Source organism: Theropithecus gelada, chromosome 11 (genome assembly GCF_003255815.1).
Source record: "Theropithecus gelada isolate Dixy chromosome 11, Tgel_1.0, whole genome shotgun sequence".
NCBI classification, from domain to species: Eukaryota; Metazoa; Chordata; class Mammalia; order Primates; family Cercopithecidae; genus Theropithecus; species Theropithecus gelada.
Window position 1 is genome coordinate 9,450,104 of NC_037679.1, and position 20,276 is coordinate 9,470,379.

Consider the following 20,276-nt stretch of genomic DNA (forward strand, 5'->3'; position numbering starts at 1 on the left):
ACATTTTAATAAGAACCTCGAAGTAACTCTAGTGTCAGAGGTTCCCTCATCAAATGCTGGAAAACACTGAATTAAAGGGTTTAAGGTGGACACAGTGGCTCATGCCTGTAATCTTAGCACTTTGGGAGGCTGAGGAGAGAGGACCACTTGAGGCCAGAAGTTCCAGGTCAGCCTAGGCAACATGGCAAGACCTGTTCTCTGTCAAAAAATAAAATAAAATAAAATAAAAATTAGCTGGGTATGGTGGTGCATGCCTGTGATCCTAGCTACTAAGCTGAAACAGGAGGATCACTTGAGCCCAGGAGGTTGAGGCTACAGTGAGCCATGATCACACCATTGCACTCCAGCCTGGGCAACAGAGCAAGATTCTGACTCAAAAATAAATAAGTAAAGGGTTTAAGACCTACATGTATTCTAAGAAAAATGGAAAGACAGCAACAGAAAACATTTTTATATTGCACACTTCAATTTTATGTTGCCATTCAAATTTGACAGTGTAAGGAAAATGGCTGCTCTTTAAAAGTACACGGAAGTTCGGACAAAAATGAATCTGAGACACTGTACTGATTAATTCAATCTGCCTAATTTGATGCTCATCATCTAGGTTCACCTAGTACTTCTCTGTCCAGATGGCACAAAATCATTGTGTTAAAGCAATGACTCATGATAATAAAATTTAGTTATTCTCATTCTTTTTTTTCTCTAGCCAGGTTTGTTGCTGAATTTAAAATGCTACTTGAGAAAGATAAGAAGGTTAAAAAATAGAAACTCTTTTATTTTTATCTACTGAATAAGAGGTCAACTATAATTGCCCAAAGTTAAAGTAGGGAGCCAACAGGCTTGTGCTCTCATCTTGAATCTGCCACTAATTAGTGGTATGACCATGAACAAGCCACTTCTCTGGGTCTTTCTTTCTTCTTGTGCAAAATGAAGGGGTTAAAATAGCCTAGTGCTTTTCTAGCTGCAGGTCACAATTAGTGAGTTGTGAAAGCAACTTTAGCGGTCAGAACCAACACGTTTGTTTTGATGAAAAAGAACAGAATGCAATTGAAAATGTTAAAGTACATCAAACATAGTACAGGTAGATTTTTTTTGAAGTTTTTGTTTCAGTTATTTGTATGTGTATAAACTGAATAGGAACATAAAATATTTCTTATTGTAGGGTATAGTAAAAATATAGTTTGACAAGTGTCAGTGAGGATGTGGAGAAACTGGAACCGTTATACACTGCTAGTGGAAACGTAAAATGGTGCAGCCACTTTGGAAAACAGTCTGGTGGTTCCTCAAAACATGAAACACAGAGTTACCATGGGATCCAGCAATTCCATTCCTATGTGTGTGTATATATATACTCAAGAGAAATGACAACACATGTCCACAGAGAAACTTGTACACAAATGTTCGTCAACTGATGAAAGGATGAACAAAATGTGGTATACTCATACAAGGGAACATTATTCAGTTATAAAGAGTAATGTAGTGCTGACATATGCTACAACATGGACAAACCTTGAAAATATTAAGCTAAGTGACAGGAGCCAGTCACGAAAGACCATTTACTGTATGATTCCATTTATATGAAAGGTCCAGAACAGGCAAATCTATAGAGACAGAAAGAGAATTAGTGGTTGCCTGGGACTGGCAGTAGGAAGACAAGTAACTGACTGCTGATGGGTATGAGTTTTCTCTGGAAGGTGATAAAATGTTGTAAAATTGATTATGGTGATGGCTGCACAACTGTGTGACCATATTAAAACCACTGAACTGCACACTTTAGGTGAATTGTATGGTATATAAATAATTTTTCAATAAAACTTTATAATTTTTAAATGATGGCTTGAAAGTCATTAGACTAGATGACAGATGATCACTGAGGTCCCTGAGAATTCTCATGCAGCCTCCCACAGGGCTCACCTTGCCCACCCTTACCCCATGACTCTCTGGAGGCAGGGCAGTAGAATGCAAATACCAGCTGGTTCCAATTCCCATTCCAGTGCTTACCAGATGCATGGCAACCTCTCTGTACTTTACTTTCCTTCTACGCAAAAGGAAAATGATAAATCTGCCTTACAGGGTTGTTTTAAACTAAAGGAGACAGTAAATGTAAAACAGTGCCCGGCACATTGCTTGAGGTCAGAGGCAGATCTTGTCAGTCTTCGCATGCTTCAGAGTCTAAGCCACATTCAATAAACATTATTCTAAAGGTTCAGTTAATAGAACTCATGAGTTTAGCTTATTTTATGTGTCATGTTGACTTAAGAAGGTTTATGTCAATAAGGCTGTGATTAAAAATAATTCATGGCCAGGCACAGTGGCTCACACCTGTTAATCTCAACACTTTGGGAGGCTGAGGTGGGAGGATCACTTGAGCCCAGAGTTCAAAATCAGCCTGGGCATGATGGTAAGACTCCACCTCTATAAAAAATTTTAATAATTAGCCGGGTGTGGTGGTGGGTGCCTGTGGTTCCAGCTACTTGACAGGCTGAAGTGGGAAGATTGCCTGAGCCTAGGAGATAGAGGCTGCAGTGAGCTGTGATGGTGCTACTGCATTCCAGCCTGGGGAGCAGAGTGAGACCAGTCTCAAAAAAAAAAAAAAAAAAAAAAAAAAAGTTACATTTGCTTCAGCTGTTTGACTTCTTAGTTTGAAAGTTGCTCTCATTATTTAAAACATTGCTGGTCACGGCGGTGGCTCATGCCTGTAATCCCAGCACTTTGGGAGGCCAAGGTGGGTGGATCACCTGAGGTCAGGAGTTCAAGACCAGTCTGACTAACATGGAGAAACCCCATCTCTACTAAAAATACAAAATTAGCCGGGCGTGGTGGCGCATGCCTGTAATCCCAGCTACTTGGGAGGCTGAGGCAGGAAAATCGCTTGAACTGGGAAGGTAGAGGTTGCAGTGAGCCAAGATCATGCCATTGCACTCCAGCCTGGGAAATACGAACAAAATTCCGTCTCAAAAAAAAAAAAAAAAAATTTGCTCATCACTATATAATGGAAGTAGTAACATTAGTTGAAGAGAAATTGTTTCTTTAAAATATCAACATTTTTATTTCATAATTATTGGAAAAACTACCCATTTTAAAAATATTTTGAGCACTTTGACCAATTATTTACTGTAGTTTTTATTCAAAAGTCAAATTAAACACAAATCACTTTTTTCGCATAAATATAACTTAGTGAATTATAAAAAGGATAAGTCCAAATACATGTTGGCCTTTGTAAGGTTCTTGTGCAATGTAAATTTTTTAAATCTTTAATTAGGTCAGGTGGTTTTCAAAAAAAAACTTCAGTAGCCATGGTGGAATCCACGAACATCCTTGCCATCTCCATACAGCACCATCCTTCCTTACCGTCCTCCTTCCCGTTGGGAACCTTCTTCCACAGGTCTCAACAAGCCCACTGAACCAGAGCTGCCACTTCCTTCACTGTCTAGGCTCCTTGGTCAGTGACTGGTCAAAGATGGGCCTGCTCCATATAAACAATTATATGGAAATACACAATGTAAGAAGGAGAAGTCCCTGCCAGCTCTTGTCTGCCCTTCCCCCAAACCAATTCTACTTCTCAAAGGTAACCTCTGTCAAAGTCTGGAGTATAAACTGTCTGATATTACCTATACAATAATAATAATTGCCACCAGATAGCACTATGTGTCAGTCACTGTACTAAGCACTCTACGTATGTTATCTCAGTTTACCCTTGCAACAAGTCATGAGGTAGGTACCATCATTATGCCTATTTTACAGATGAGAAAACTGAGGCACAGAGAGATTGACACACAACATGCATAAATACAAACATGTTTTAGAAATACGATGGTTTCATGTTAATGTGCTGTTCAGCAATTATTTCTTTCCTCTTGGACATCTTCCCATCTCGAGGCATACAGATCTATCTCAACCTTTCAGAACCTCATAATATTTCATTCTGTAACAGTTTAAAACCTATTTAACGAGGCCCCTGTGGATGAACATGTAGGTTGCTTTCGCTTCTTCATTGTTATGAATAAGAATGCAACATACATGCTTGTACTACTGCCTACCTGGGGTGGGGTGCATCTACGGCATAAATTCCTAGAAGAAGCATTTCTAGTTTAAAAGGCCTATGCATTAAATTTTTAAACAGATATTCTGAGACTTCCCTCAAAAAAGTCACATCCGTTTATATTTGAATCTTTCTCCACATTCTTGTCAGTAATAAGCATTATTTTTATTTTTTTCCAATCTGATAGAAGATGTGTGAAAATGGTACATTATTGTTTCAGTTTTCACTCCTTTAATCATGAGTGAGGTTGAACATATTTTCAAATATGTGTTGGCCACTCAATACATTTACTTTTTTTTATTCTGAGACAGAATCTCACTCTGTCACCCAGGCTGGAGTGCAATGGCGTGATCTTGGCTCACTGCAGCCTCTGCCTCCTGGGTTCCAGTGATTCTCCTGCCTTAGCTTCCTGAATAGCTGGGATTACAAATGTGTGCCACCACGCCAGCTAATTTTTGTATTTTTTTAGAGAGAGGGTTTCACCATGCTGGCCAGGTTGGTCTTGAACTCCTGACCTCAGATGATCCGCCTGCCTCAGCCTCCCAAAGTTCTGGGATGATTACAGGTGTGAAAATCACCGTGCCCCCCAGCCACATTTACTTTTTTTTTTTTTTTTTTTTTGAGATGGAGTCTCGCTCTGTCGCCAGGCTGGAGTGCAGTGGTACAATTTTGGCTCACTGCAACCTCCACTTCCTGGGTTCAAGCAATTCTCCTGCTTCAGCCTCCTGAGTAGTTGGGATTACAGGTATCATGCCCAGCTACTTTTTGTATTTTTAGTAGAGATGGGGTTTCACCATGTTGGCCAGGATGGTCTTGATGTCTTGACATTGTGATCTGCCTGCCTCGGCCTCCCAAAGTGCTGGGATTACAGGCATGAGCCACCACACCCAGCCCGCCTATTTTTTCTTTTGTGAAGAACGAGGTCTCAGTATGTTGCCCAGGCTGGCCTCAAACTCCTGGCCTCAAGCTATCTCTCACCTCTGCCTCCCTAACTGCCAGGGTTACAGGTGTAAGCCACCATGCCCGGCCACATTTATTTTTTTTAACATCATTTATAAATTGTTTATTATCTCTACAACTTAATTACTTTTTAAAAAATTACACAAGGACTTTGTGAATATCATGTGTAACTCCTTGTACAATTGGATTTGCCTCTCACAACAGCTGTCCTTTCCTGGTGTCTGATTCTTATCCAGATCTCATTAATATTCTTTCCAAACAAAAATGCTGCTTGACTATACAGATGAGAGCCTCGTTTCTGTAGAGTTCCTTTTTGCAGGACACCCACCCCTGATTGCTCATTAATATTCTAAGCAGAGCACAGCCTTGTAAAAAGCCTGACTGACACTGACAGCCCAGGCATTGAGAGAGGATCACTGCTGCTACCCTCCACCACCCAGTCTAGTGCTTTCAGATAAGGGTGGCACTCTGAGTATCAGGATCACCTATGGAATCTGAACCTCTCATATGGAGTCCAAACACATTAATTTTTGCAGACCCAGACCCTAACTGCTCACCATCTAGACAGATAATGTCAGAATCAGGTACAAGTTTGAACCCCTTGAGCATAAGCCTGAGGATTGGTTATTGAGTACTAGCCATATGCCAGGTGCTTTACATGTTATCTCATTCCATTCCATTTTATCTTATTCGCTTAATTCTTACACTGCCATGAAGCTATTATTATTATTATTGTAAGAGACATGGTCTTGCTATGTTGCCCAGGCTGGTCTCGAACTCCTGGGCTCAAGCAATCCTCCCACCTCAGCCTCCCAAAGTGCTGGGATTATAGGCATGAGCCACCACACCTGGCCAGCAAATATTTATTATTCTCCTTTTACAGAGGAAGAAATTAAGTCTCTAGAAAAGTTCACACAGCTAATAACTGATAGAACTAGGATTTGAAACAGTCCCATAGACCGTAATGTCCATGTTCTAATGACATATTACAAACCACATCTTCCCGATACTTAGGGGCTGTCTGGACCAGTCTTATCCTTTAAGAGTCTTGAAACTAGGATTATTAAAGGCTGGGCCAGATGCTCCAGCCTGTTCCACATCTAAGCCAACTCTGCCCAAGGCTCCTTTGGGCTCAGGTCTACATATTGAGTCTACCACACACTTACTGGGTAACATGAGGAAAATTACTCTAAGCCCTAGTTTCATCACTAAAATGTTCTCTTAGTACACTGCTAAAATAAGTACTTAATAAATAATGATAGCAGTGGTTGTAATAAAGATACCTAACATTTATTAACCATTTACCACGTGTCAGATACTATCTTAATTGTTTTGCATATATAACTTATTTAATCTTCATAGTAACACACTCAGAAGTATTACTGTCTCACTTTATGGAAGTGCATTACTGAATAATATTCAGATGAAGAAACTGAGGCCCAAAGAAGTTAAATAAATGTTAGCTCTTTTCATTTTTTAGGAGGCTGGCCTGGAAACAAAATGATCTCCAGCATGGAAAATAAACCAGAAAAGCAGTTCTAGTGTACATGATTATTTCAGGGTCAGCTTATTTCTGTTAAATCACCAATAAAAAGAGAATATCTCTAATGTAATCTCCGAGAAACTGATAGTTACTACCAGGAACACCAGATCTGATCAAAGACCTGACACCATTTCTCTGCACCATAAAGTCTAAATCTGTAAAAGTTGTATCTCTTAAGGATAAAATTTTAGGGCCGGGCGCGGTGGCTCATGCCTGTAATCCCAGTACTCTGGGAGGCCGAGGCGGGAAGATCACCTGAGATCATGAGTTCCAGACCAGCCTGACTGACATGGAGAAACCCCGTCTCTACTAAAAATACAAAATATTAGCTGGGTGTGGTGGCGCATGTCTGTAATCCCAACTACTCAGGAGGCTGAAGCAGGAGAATTGCTTGAACCTGGGAGGCAGAGGTTGCAGTGAACCGAGATCACACCATTGCACTCCAGCCTGGGCAACAAGAGCAAAACTCCGTCAAAAAAAAAAAGGAAAGATAAAATTTTAGGTATTATCAACACATCAACACCTCTGTAAGTACTCTTAAGTTGGGCCAGGCACAGTGGCTCATGCCTGTAATCCCAGCACTTTGGGAGGCCAAGGAGGATAGACTGCTTGAGTTCAGGAGTTCGAGACCAGCCTGGGAAAAATGGCAAAATCCCATCTCTACAAAAAATACAAAAAAAAAAAAAAGTTAGCCAGGTGTGGTGGCTTGTGCCTATAATCCCAGCTACTCAGAAGGCTGAGGTAGGAGGATTGCTTCAGCCTTGGAGGTGGAGGTTGCAGCGAACCAAGATCACGCCACTATGCTCCAGCCTGGGCAACAGAATGAGACCCTATCTCAAAAAAAAAAAAAAAAAGAACTCTATGTTGAAGAGAATATAACTATAACCTTCCCACAGGGTTTCTATTACCTTATTCATTCATGTGAATATCTTAATCTTGTGCTTATGTATCCCAGATTAGTTTTTTACATAATTGTGGTAATCTTCACATATCTTATTTAGACAGGTAAAAGAGTAATCCCAGTTACAGCCTTTAAAAACTGACTTTGGGCCAGGTGCGGTGGCTCACACCTGTAATCTCAGCACTTTGGGAGTCCAAGGTGGGAGGATCGCTTGAGCTCAGGAATATGAGGCTGCAGTGAGCCGTGACTACGCCACTGCACTCCAGCCTCAGCGACAGAGCAAGACTCCATCTTGAAAAACAAAAACAACTGACTTTGGTCTAAAATTTGTAGATCATGAACAACCACCCAAGAACTTTCCTAATCTTCTTTTTTACCCCTTTAAATTAAAAAATTACTAGATCAAATCCAAGTCTAACTCTCCACCTCTCTCCCAATTAATAAAATTTGTTATTTGTTCATTTGGTTCCTTCCCGCCCTGTCCCAGCTGATCATTAACTTATTCTAAGGTCAAACATAATCCAACGAAGTGAGGTGTTCTTTTTTTTTTTTTTTTCCCAGTAGTTTTTTTCCACACATAGTAAGAAAAATCTCTTTCGGTAAGTAGAAAAACAGATCATTAAGTCACTAACTTCAAATTCAAGGTAAAGAGTAGAGAAAAACATAGCTAATTAGAAAAATAATGTGGAAATTTACAATTGACCAAGACCATTACAACAAAGCACAGACTTTCTCTGAACAGCATATTTCTCCTTTAACCTTTGTACCCTTCCATACTTTAACATCAGATGCACTGAATACCAGTGCCTGGAACATGTAGGGGCTCAATAAATATCTGTCACATGAATGAAAAACAGTGTTACACTAGTACTCAGTTGCCACACATCTCAACAAAGGCCCACCTACATAATTGAATATCTGCCTAGAAACTACATGCTCACAAGTCTTGCCAATTACATGCTTAATTAAGGCAAAGTTGTTAATTAAGGAGTCTTTACAATCTCAAAGCAAAAGAAACATATATGCTTATTTTAGGAAGGCTCCTTCTGTTAAAGATATAACCTTCTTATAGTAGCCCTTTGTCCTTAATAATTAATCAAGTTTTCTCTAAATGCAGGGCTTCTTAGTTTCACTTCTGGCCGTTTCCAGGAAGGGCCTGGCTTCCATTCTCATCTGAAATTTTAGATGATGTGCTTTTTTTCAGGACTTACTCAATCTGAAGAGTCAGTTCAGATCAGTTTAACCAATCCCTTCAAGCAGGAGAATTAAAATGGGTTTACTGAAAAATGACTCTTCTCTAGGCAAATTCTTTAATTCTTCCTTTCTTTAAAAATCTGAGAAGCTACCACATAACAATGCCTTAATCAAGGACAAGTATCACTGAGGCTAGTCACATAAAGATGTACCAAATCACACAGCCACACAAGTGATAAAATTTGGCTACTTACCTGAACCAATGCTAGGCATCTTATTAAGAACTGGTTATAAACCTTTTTATAAGACAGAGTCTTACTCTGTCTCCCAGGCTAATTTTTGTAATTTTAGTAGAGACAGGCTTTTGCCATGTTAGCCGGGCTGGTCTTGAACTCCTGACCTCAAGTGATCCGCCCGCCTTGGCCTCCTAAAGTGCTGGGATTAGGCGTGAGCCACTGCACCTGGCTTGGTTATAAACATATTAATGTTACTGTTTCAGTTGAATTTTAACGTTTAGCTTCTAAAAGCTACATCCAATTCGGGACTGTAGAAAACAGTTACTGAGAGGCATTTGCTGGGTAGTGGTCTTTCAGTTGGCATGGGAAAGATCATCAATGTCTTTGGGTCTCAATTTATTTATCTCAGAAACAGATATTGATTCACACAGGATGGTTATGAGGACTAAATGAAAGGATAAAAGCAAAAGTACTTTGAAAAGTATCAGCTACTATACAAAGCATTATTTATTAAAAAAGACTAACCAATGAAGAGAAATAGAAACTAGAACTAGTTTGTTTTAATGTCTGGTTCAACTAGATGTTAATAAGAAACTTTTTGTTTAAAGCTGTTGCTGAAAATCTTTCTAATCAGTACACTGTCCTATTTCAGAGCATGTGTTAATAGTAAGTATAATGAAAATCATTTCATCTTTTCTTGAAGATTCTAAATAGCTTCCTAATTTTTCTCCTAGAGAATGAAAACAGAAAAAAAAACCTTCTGGTTGTTTGTGGATTCCAGTAATTGGGTTTTAGTTTTGCCACAGTGGCAAAACTAAAAATGTAATGGGAGTTGATAAACTAGTATAATCCAGAGTAACAACCTGGGAAGTAGATGGCTATAGTGGTAGTAAAATAGTGGCCTGGATCCTGGAAACACCTTGGAAAACTTGCACTCAGATGGAACTGAATCCTGGTTGTCACAGTATCCAAACTTTTGTCCTGCTACCTTCCGAACTCCTCAGAGACTACTACCTGATTTGAACCCAGATGGACCGACATCAGCTATTGTCCAGTAAAAACAATGCAACACTTTGGATTGCAAACCAAAACAAGACTTGTCCAAATGAAAAGTCTATCCAAGGCTTATTCATTCATTCAACAAATATTTATTGAGCATTTACCAAGTCTTCGGCAGTGTTCCAAGTGCTGAAGACGTAATGTTAAAAATGACAGACAAGGCCGGGCATGGTGGCTTACGCCTGTAATCCCAGCACTTTGGGAGGCTGAGGCAGGCAGATCACGAGGTCAGGAGATCAAGACCATCCTGGCTAACATGGTGAAACCCCGTCTCTACTAAAAATAAAAAAATAAAAAATAAAATAAAAATTAGCCGGGCATGGTGGTGGGCGCCTGTAGTCCCAGCTACTCGGGAAGCCGAGGCAGGAGAATGCCGTGAACCAGGGAGGCGAAGCTTGCAGTGAACCGAGATCGCGCCACTACACTCCAGCCTGGGTGACAGAGCAAGACTCTATCTCAAAAAAAAAAGAGTAACTGGAGTTGTGGTAGGAACAGGGACACAAACAGCTTCTTTAGGCAGTGATCAGGGAAGGCCTCACTGAGTGAATGACATTTGAACTGAAACCTGAGTGATGGGGAGAACATATGCAGCCAGTAGGGTGAAGAGAATAGATGGGGTAGTTTTCCAGGCAGAGGAAAGCAAATGCAAAGGCCCTGAGGAGGGAATAATATAGCTAGGGAATGAGTGAGAAGTATGCGATGACACAGAGGTGAGTAGTAGTCAGATTAAATAAGGATTTATAAGCAATGCTAAAAGATTTTAATTTTATTCTATGTGTGATACAAAGCCAAACATTATTATATAAAAGTGTGTTTGCAAGATCAGATATATTTCATGTACTAAATGAGTACTTTGGCCAAGTGCGGTGGCTTGTGCCTATAATCCTAGCACTTTGGGAAGGTGGGGTGGGCAGATCACTTGAGGCCAGGAGTTTGAGACCAGCCTGGCCAACATGGTGAAACCCTGTCTCTAATAATAATAATTTAAAAAAAAAATTAGCCAGGCATGGTGGCGCATGCCTGTAGTCCAGCTACTCCGGAGGCCTGAGGCATGAGAATCACTTGAACCCATGAGGTGGGGGTTGCAGTAAGCTGAGATCGCATCTTTGCACTCCAGCCTGGGACAGAATGAAACCGTGTCTCAAAATAACAAAATAAAATAAATGAGTTCTAAATTGCTTATATGTGCATAATGACTACAAAATGAAAAGGAAGGGAAAGATTCTCATACCTACAAGGCTTATAATCTTACAAGAAAGCAATAACTTATAAATAGTGACAACATTAAGTAAGGTAAGAAATGAAGCAAAAATCAAGTGTTAAGTAAAGACTGGGGAGGGAGCCACTGATACAAGTAGAAGAAATTAGAAAAGGCTTTTTTTATTAAAAAAATTTTTTAAAAGGTAGCATTTGATTTGGGCTCTTAAGGAAAAGGATTTCAACAAGAGTGTGGGGAAGGGGAGGAGCATGAGGCTGTGGGAACTGCATGAGCAAAGGCACAGAGGCAGGAAAGAACTGGGCAGGTCCAGGAAACAGAGAATTATTGTAGGGTCACAGTGCCAGGTGGGTGGGTAGTGTTGTGGGAGATAAGCCTAAAAGAATAGGCTGTCAGAGTCGGGGTGTGGGTGTCTTGAAGAGCATGTCAGAAAGTTAGACTGAATTTACTTAGGCATTGTCTCCCCTTAAGTTTGTATATAAATCTCTTGAGGTACTTGTTAAAACTTCAGGTTCCCAGGCCTATCCCTCAGACACTGATCTGCAGGTCTAGTGGAACCTGAGACTCTACCTTTTTAACCAACGCTAGGTAATTCTACCACAGCCAATTAGAGGAACAGTATTTTGAAAATCAGTGCTTTTTTTTTAATGACAACTCTGAACTGCAAGGGAAAAACTGAAGCCAACTCTAAACATTGCTCAAGGACTCTGGCAAAAAAAAAAAACAGGGAATCTGAATTAGAAGACTGATTAAAGAGCCCTTATCACTCCTGGGGCAGAATCAACCTAACCTGGGGATTGATCTAAATATGGATGGAGAACAGTATTAAAGTGGTAAGGACAACCTCAAGCTTTCTTCTTAGTGAAACTGGGTGTATGCAGATGCATGGCGCACAGGGACTATCCACATAGCCTAACAGGTAGCTGGAAATACAGATCAGGAGCTCAGATGTACAAAGGCATTAAACATACTGGTTTGGTACTCTAAAGTAAGTTCAATACAAATTAAAGAATTAAATATAAAGAGTAAAATGGTAAAAATCAGAAGGAAATGAAAGTGAGTATTTAACCAATCTCTGGATGGTGGAGGCCTTCTAAACATCACAGCACCAGAAGAAATCTCAAATTTAAAAATCCAGGCTGGGTGTGGTGGCTCACGCCTGTAATTGTAACACTTTGGAAGCCCGAGGCGGGCAGATTACCTGAGGTCAGGAGTTCAAGACCAGCCTGGCCAATATGGAGAAACCCTGTCTCTATACTAAAAATACAAAAATTAGCTGGGCATGGTGGCGTGTGCCTGTAATCCCAGCTACTTGGGAGGCTGAGGCATCAGAATCACTTGAACCCTGGAGATGGAGGCTAGAGTGAGCCGAGATCGTGCCACTGCACTCCAGTCTGGGTGACAGAGTGACATGCTGTCTCCAAAAAAAAATATTAAGTAATAATATACTACATACAAAATTAAAAGGCAAACTAACTGGTTAAATATTTGACCACAGGACAAAAAATTAATATTCTTAAAATACGAGAGTTTATACAAATCACAAAGAAAAACACTAAGAATGGTTCTGTATGAAGTAGAAGAAGTTGTTAAATAACTTGCCTTGGAGATGTGTACCCTCTAGTCACAAAATGAGACATTTTTCACATACATTGTAGACAATGGAGTTTTGTGGCATAGATCAGCAGGGCTCCTATGATTTTATCTTACCCGTTTCCAAGTGTCAGTCTATGGGAAGGCCTAAAAAAATACCAATCTTCTTGACTTCTTTTTTTTTTCTTTCCTTCCCCCAACCCCCAGAGCAAGAACCCCATTCAATTTTTTTTATATACTTCTATTTTCCTGAAAGTTAAAGAGCACAAACAAATTAAACTGTCCCCAAGCTCCCCTTGCTACTCTGGTGGAAATTGCCTTTACTGCATCCAGTCTTTCCTCAGGCTCTATATATCTAAAATGAGGTGAAAGGTTAGAGATGAGACAGAAGGTAATTCCAGAATGCCTAGTGAACAGCAGTAGCTCCAAAGGCATCCTTTCAGCGCAGAGGTTGTCCAGTCTTGGGGATCAAAAGCCCAATCCTTTCATTTTACAGACAAGGCTCTGAGTCAATGAATGAATGACTTGTCCAAGATCACCTGATTGGCCGATGACAACATGAAGTTGGGAATCCTGACTCTCAAACAGCACCCTTTCCATTCTGCAGTACTGCTTCATGATCACAAGCTTGGCCCCTCAAAACAATGGGCATTTATAACACCATAATTTCAACTTCTATATACTTTCCACTTTATCACTCCCCTCACTCTATTTGGTCTAATAAAAGCCTGTGCTTCCCCCACAAAATGCTCCAAATAAAAGAACACCAAACAAAAAAACCAACGTAATTAAAATGTTAATACCCAAATAAAAATGGGAATGGGATTAACCCAAACATACTTCACAGAAGAAACAGAAATGAATGTATGAAAAATGTTCTCTCTCACTAGCAAAGAAATACAAATTAATTCACTTCTGCCTATCGAATTAGAAAAGATTAAAAAAGAATACTCAGGCCGGGCGCAGTTATTCATGCTGTAATCCCAGCACTTTGGGAGGCCGAGGCGGGCGGATCTTCTGAGGTCAGGGGTTTGAGGTCAGCCTGATCAACATGGTGAAACCCTGTCTCTACTAAAAAATACAAAAATTAGCCAGGCGGGCTGGGTGCGGTGGCTCACGCCTGTAATCCCAGCACTTTGGGAGGCTGAGGCAGGCGGATCACGAGGTCAGGAGATGGAGATCATCCTGGCTAACTTGGTGAAACCCCCTCTCTACTAAAAACACAAAAAAATTAGCCGGGCGTGGTGGCGGGCGCCTGTAATCCCAGCTATGCGGGAGGCTGAGGCGGGATAATCGCTTGAACCAGGGCAGCCGAGGTTGCAGTAAGCCAAGCTGGCGCCACTGCACTCCAGCCTGGGCAACAGAGTGAGACTCCATCTCAATAATAATAATAATAATAATAATAATAATCAACGTTACCAAGGCTGCACTAAGACGGGCACTCACAATCACTGCAGTTGAGAATGTTAATTAGTCTAATCTTTACGAAAAGCAATTTGGGAACAGATTTAGTATTTTTAAGTTTTCACACCCCTTGACCTGGTAATTCAACTTCTGGGAATCTAAATCTAAGGAAATAATGAGTGATTTGCACAAAGATTTATGCATAAATTTGTTCTCAATTTTTTTGCATTTAATGTAAAACCAAAACACAATTCAATTATGCAACCTCAATACAAATTATTAAATAGATTACAATGGAGATTAAATAACCATTAAAATGTTTTCAAAAAATTTTGATGCTATGAAAAATAATATAAAGCAAAATATCTACTGTAACAGTATGAGTTCAATTACCTTTGCGTTTGTGTGTGTGTGTGTGTGAGTGTGTATCCAAGAAAACAAAACCACTGAAATATATCAAATGGCAAATCTCTCTGGAACAGATTATGGAACATGGGTTATTTTGTCTTCTTTACAATTTGTTTTTTCCACGTTTTCTTTTTTTTTTTTCCTTTTCTTTTTTTTTTTTTTTGAGATGGAATCTTGCTTTGTCATCCAGGCTGGAGTGCAGTGGTATGAGCCTGGCTCTCTGCAACCTCTGCCTCTTGGGTTCAAGCAATTCTCTCGCCTCAGCCTCCTTAGTAGCTGGGACTACAGGCACGCACCACCTCGCCCAGCTAATTTTTGTATTTTTAGTAGAGACAGGGTTTCATTATGTTGGCCAGGCTGGTCTCGAACTCCTGACCTCAAGTGATCCACCTGCCTCAGCCTCCCAAAGTGCTGGGATTACAGGCATGAGCCATCACACCGGCCTGTTTTTTCCACATTTTCTATAATAAACATACACAATTTTTATTTTACAATAATATAAATATCTATAATTTTTATTTTTAAATGTGTTGGTATATATGAAAATAAAATAAGAATTATATATACAATATGAAAAAGTTTTTTAAAAAGATAAATTTTCAGGCCACTTACATGGAGGTGATAGTGGAAGTCATGGAAATAAATCAGATTACACAGGGAGAAAGTATAGTGAGAACAGGACGCTGAGCAGGGCTATGGCGAACTCGGCATTTCAGAGAAAAAAGACTGAGTTAATGGAGTATGGGAGTAAGTGGTTGGATTAGAAAATGCAGAACCAGATAGTAGTCATGTCAAGAAAAGCAAATGAAAGGAAGAACTAGACAAGTTGTTCACTTGGTCAATTATTGCCAAGGGGTAAGGAAAAGGACAGGGAGAGGCCATTAGAGAGAAACCACTGGATACTACGCATGGACAGACAGCTTTCCTGTAGCGCTGGAAGCCAAATTTTTGCTCGGAAGCCAAATCTGAGCAAACGTTACCTGTTTAGTAAAACTGACTATGAAATAAATAAGTCCCGGGGCATTAGCTTGAATTTCAGTTTATGGAAAAAGAAAAAAGATTGTGGAAATCTAAAACTAAGTAAAATGGATATTGGGACTAATTTATGGGTAATGAAACAAAAAATGGCAATACTCTGTGCAAGACAAAACATATTTGAAGGACGGTAAAGTTTTCCATAACATAAGCTCTGTTACAGAAGAAGTAAGGGGGAAAATAGATCCACACTTGTTATCAGAAATACAAAAAAGTTGCATCTTTTTTTCCCCTAAAGATGAAAGTTCTTAGTTTCAGGGTAGTAGTATTAAGAAATTATTTAAAAGAAAATCCAAAGAATGTAAAATTTTCATGGTATCTTGTTAACTTCTTATGAGTGGACACGGGAATTCTCTAGAAAATTTTCATATAGACGCCGGGCGCGGTGGCTCACGCCTGTAATCCCAGCACTTTGGGAGGCCGAGGCGGGTGGATCACAAGGTCAGGAGATCGAGACCACAGTGAAACCCCGTCTCTACTAAAAATACAAAAAATTAGCTGGGCGCGGTGGCGGGCGCCTGTAGTCCCAGCTACTCAGGAGGCTGAGGCAGGAGAATGGCGTGAACCCGGGAGGCGGAGCTTGCAGTGAGCCGAGATCGCGCCACTGCACTCCAGCCTGGGCGACAGTGTGAGACTCCGTCTCAAAAAAAAAAAAAAAAAAAAAGAAAATTTTCATATGTCAAAAAATCATCTGACATGTTGAATAATGGATTGCTTGTTAGGTCAAACTCCATCCTTTTTATGAAAAGAGGTCTTCAGTAGCACAATAATTTGAGTCTTGAGGACTCTGCACCCAGCTTCAGAATAAACTCATCAGTACGGTCCTACCAAGAGTATCATCCACCATAGAATATTAACTCCACAATCATTAAGTAGAAACTACTTCATTTACAACCACTGGTTTGTTAATAACCTGAAGAGGCTGTGTTAAGTAACCTCACCTGGATATTACTGTATGCAATCTAAAATGAAGTACCTTAATTTTCTATCCAAAAAACATACAGCAAAAGACAATAGCAAACTTAAAAAACAATTGCCTTTTCTAATGGAAATTATTGACTTAGGACTCAAGGTACACATTTTCCTATCTGCGGAAAGGGTACAATTCTAATTTAAAAGTCATCTATCTAGTAGTGTATAGAATTAACAATGCCTGAAACTAGTTTCACTGTCAATTTAAATAATAACAAATTCTTCCAATTTGTGGTTAGGTGGCCTATTATGCCAAAGATGTCTAATGAACTCCCACACTCTCAATAATCTTTTGTGTCTGTGTGTGTATGTCTTTGATAAATTTTTTTGGTACAGGGGCTCTAAGTTAATTGCAGTTAACCGGTGAAAAATACCAGAGAAAATATAAGAATTTGAAACCTGAAGAAACAGTAGTCAAAATTATACTTAAAAACATTCTTCCCCACCCACCTATCTACCCTGTCTTCCCCACCAAAGAAAAAAGAAAGAGAAAAACATTTTGAGGGCACCTTAGCAGGAAAAAGGATCCCCTGTCACCAAGATGTGAATTGTTTTGGCTCCTGAAGCTTTCTCTTAGAATTATTAGGTTGAAATTTAGCCCCACCTTTAACCAGAGTCTGGAACAAAGCTTGAGTGTACCAAGTTAAAGTTATACAATGAGGTAATTTTTACAAAATGGCACTCCTTTGCTAATGTTGCCAATATACTGTTCTCTTCCCAGGGACTAACTGATAACACTTCCCAACCCAATATAGAACAGTGGAAACAGATTCAACTGTTTACTAAATGCCACATTAACAACAGGATCTAATCCCATTTTCCATAGGCCATGGAGTTGGAGGAAGGCAGGGTAAGAAATATGAAAGTGATACAAATACATAGATTGAAGAGAATCACTCATTATTACTCAGAGGTTTTTGTTTTTTGAGGAAAAGCAGAAGAGAGAATTAAAAAACAAAACAAAACACCTATATTCCCTATGCTCCTACAGTACCCTGGGTTGACCTCTAGTATAGAAATGACTTCACTAATACCATAAATTGTATGTGGATCTGTCTGACCCATTTGATTTTAAGTTCTTTTAGGGTAAAGATGTTTGGCACTTTGGATCCACAGTAGGATTCACATGAAAGGCACTCAATATTTTGTCCAAAGAATGAAATAAGTTCCTAAACTAATGACTTAGTACATTATATGTTGTTCTATCAATGCAAAACAAGAAAACATAAATGAACACGCACTTTTTTTTGCCTTCTTTCACGCCAACTCTACAATTTTTTGAAGGTCTATCTAAATCGTGATCATCCTGCATCCAGGCTGTATCTCTACAGGAACTCAGAACATGTTTGTTGGGGGTCTGTTCTTTTGTGTCTACATCATACCTCAGAAGAAAGGATTGGTGTTATTTCATGGCTCCTGAAATATTTAGCATTTGTGAATAGTATTGGTAACTAAGCAGATAAAAGGTACTCTGTTAAACCATTTAAATCAAGAGCAAAAGAATACTTACTGCAAAAGAAAACTTCTCCCCAAAATGGGCATTGTCTTAAAAACTGATAACTCCCTAAGTACCTTTGACTAACCTGAAAAGTCAAGTCAGTTGAACCATCTGGATTAGGCAGATCTGAATGGATTAGACTTTTTTTTTTTTTTTTTTTTTTTTTTTGTAGAGACAAGGGTCCTGCTAAGTTGCCTTGGCTGGTCTCCAACACCTGGGCTCAAGCGGTCCTCCCGCCTCAGTTTCCCAAAGTGTTGGGATTATAGGCGTGAGCCACTGCGCCCAGCCAAGGCAGACTTTTGAAGGCTGGAATTAGGTGCAAGACAACAGTAGTTCAAATATCTCTCACCAGGATCAGCTAAACCGTTCTTGCAAGCATCAGTAAGGAGGCTAGGAAGGGTGCCAGATGGTTCGTTCCTAGCAGCTACAACTTCAAGCTTTTGTATACGTAGCCAGGGGTGTATAATTACCTTACATTAACATCTACATATGTCGGGGGCAAGTGCCAGCGATATATACACGATAGCGATTCGGGGATGACACATCGGCCGCAAGGACTGCTATATTCTCAACACTCCTCAAAAGGGTGTAAGTGTCTTAAACAGAGTTCAGCTGGCATAATGGAAGGGGAGAAAAAATCGAAAAGAGAGGGAATGGCTGAAAACGAAGGAAAAAGAGCAGTTGAGTATTAGAGTATTTCCCTGGAAGGAGGGTATTTGGAGTTTTAATGAATTGCCACCTTCCTCCACCACACCAGAAAGTATACAGTTAGAATGGAGTGTTCTCGGTGGGAGAGGACGGGGTATTTGCAGCTCCCGCCCTTGGCAGCAAAGGCTCAGCCCGACGTAAGCACTCCCCACCCCAGCGCAGGCCCCAGAAGTGAAGAAAGAACGGAGGATCAGCGTCCCTCGACCCCTTATGTCGAGGGGAAGGGACTCACACTCCTTGCACTCCCCCCGCCCCAGAAGTCGAAGGAGAAAGAGGGTGTGGAGAGAAGCCGGGGTCTTCGCGCACTCTCCGGCTGTGGAGAGAGAAGGCCCTTACCTGGCTAAAAGCCGCCTTTCCTCTGCGCTGCTACCAGCCCTGTCACAGGTCCTGGCGCTCTACCTAGCGCACCTGTCGCGACCAAGCTGCTACACCTACTGCTCCTGCGGCCCCGCCCCGGACCCCGCCCACCACCGCGGGGGCGCGCACGGCAGCCCGCCTCCTGTGCGGCCTCGGGCTGAGCGTGCGCGCCACCGGCGGCGTGCCCGGCGCTCGCGTTTGCTCCAGTCGCTCTGGCGGCGCGGGGCGTTGGCTATGGGAGAGGCTGGCTGCTACCCCGGGTCTCGTCTACCTCCGCACGCCTTTCTCTGAAGGAGACACGCACTTGCACGACAGAGGGTTTGTGCGATTCTACTTTGGCCTTAACTCCTCTAACTCAAAGTTACCGCAGTTTGACTCTGGAGCCACTCAGGTTTTTCCTAAGCTCAGCTGTAGGCCAGCTAGGTTCCTGGTGCTTTGGGGGTAAGTTCTGTGCAGGGAGGGTGTTTTAGAGGAGGCTGTGTGGTGTAGTGGAAAGGGCTGTACATTAATCCTGAAAATGGTTTGACAAGGCGGATGACATCCAAGTTCTCCAACAGCTGTTTTTACTCCTCCACTCAGAATAGGAGCTGTGCTAATGGTTTGGAGACTGTCAATTGGCCTAGCACTTGGCCATCCTGCCACCAAAATCTTGTCCCAGTTCCGTACCAACTGCGTGATGCGTTTTGATAGTATCCTTCTTTCCTGTACCTCAAGCATAGTAGGGTTTCAGACCACAGGTTTTCTGAGGCTTTTCGGAATTCATGCAGCTTGATGCGTATTAGCTGGGGCTGCTCGTGGGAAAACGCTTGCAATTACACTTCCCAAAGAAGTTGATGAGACCGGGCGCGGTGGCTCAAGCCTGTAATCCCAGCACTTTGGGAGGCCGAGACGGGCGGATCACAAGGTCAGGAGATCGAGACCATCCTGGCTAACCCGGTGAAACCCCGTCTCCACTAAAAAATACCAAAAAAAAAAAAAAAAAAACTAGCCGGGCAAGGTGGCGGGCGCCTGTAGTCCCAGCTACTCAGGAGGCTGAGGCAGGAGAATAGCGTGAATCCGGGAGGCGGAGCTTGCAGTGAGCTGAGATCCGGCCACTGCACTCCAGCCTGGGAGACAGAGCGAGACTCTGTCTCAACCAAAAAAAAAAAAA

The 20,276-nt window shown here is 41.0% G+C and overlaps 1 protein-coding gene across 2 annotated transcripts in view; it reads right to left on the minus strand.

The window, feature by feature from the left end:
* Positions 1 to 19,255, minus strand: part of LIMA1 (LIM domain and actin binding 1) — a 106,440-nt gene extending 87,185 nt beyond the window's left edge. For both annotated transcript variants that reach the window (XM_025403308.1, XM_025403307.1), the window contains exon 1: positions 19,106 to 19,255. The gene's annotated coding sequence lies outside the window, so the exon portion shown is untranslated. The remainder of the gene's footprint in view (positions 1 to 19,105) is intronic.
* Positions 19,256 to 20,276: the final 1,021 nt, after the last annotated feature.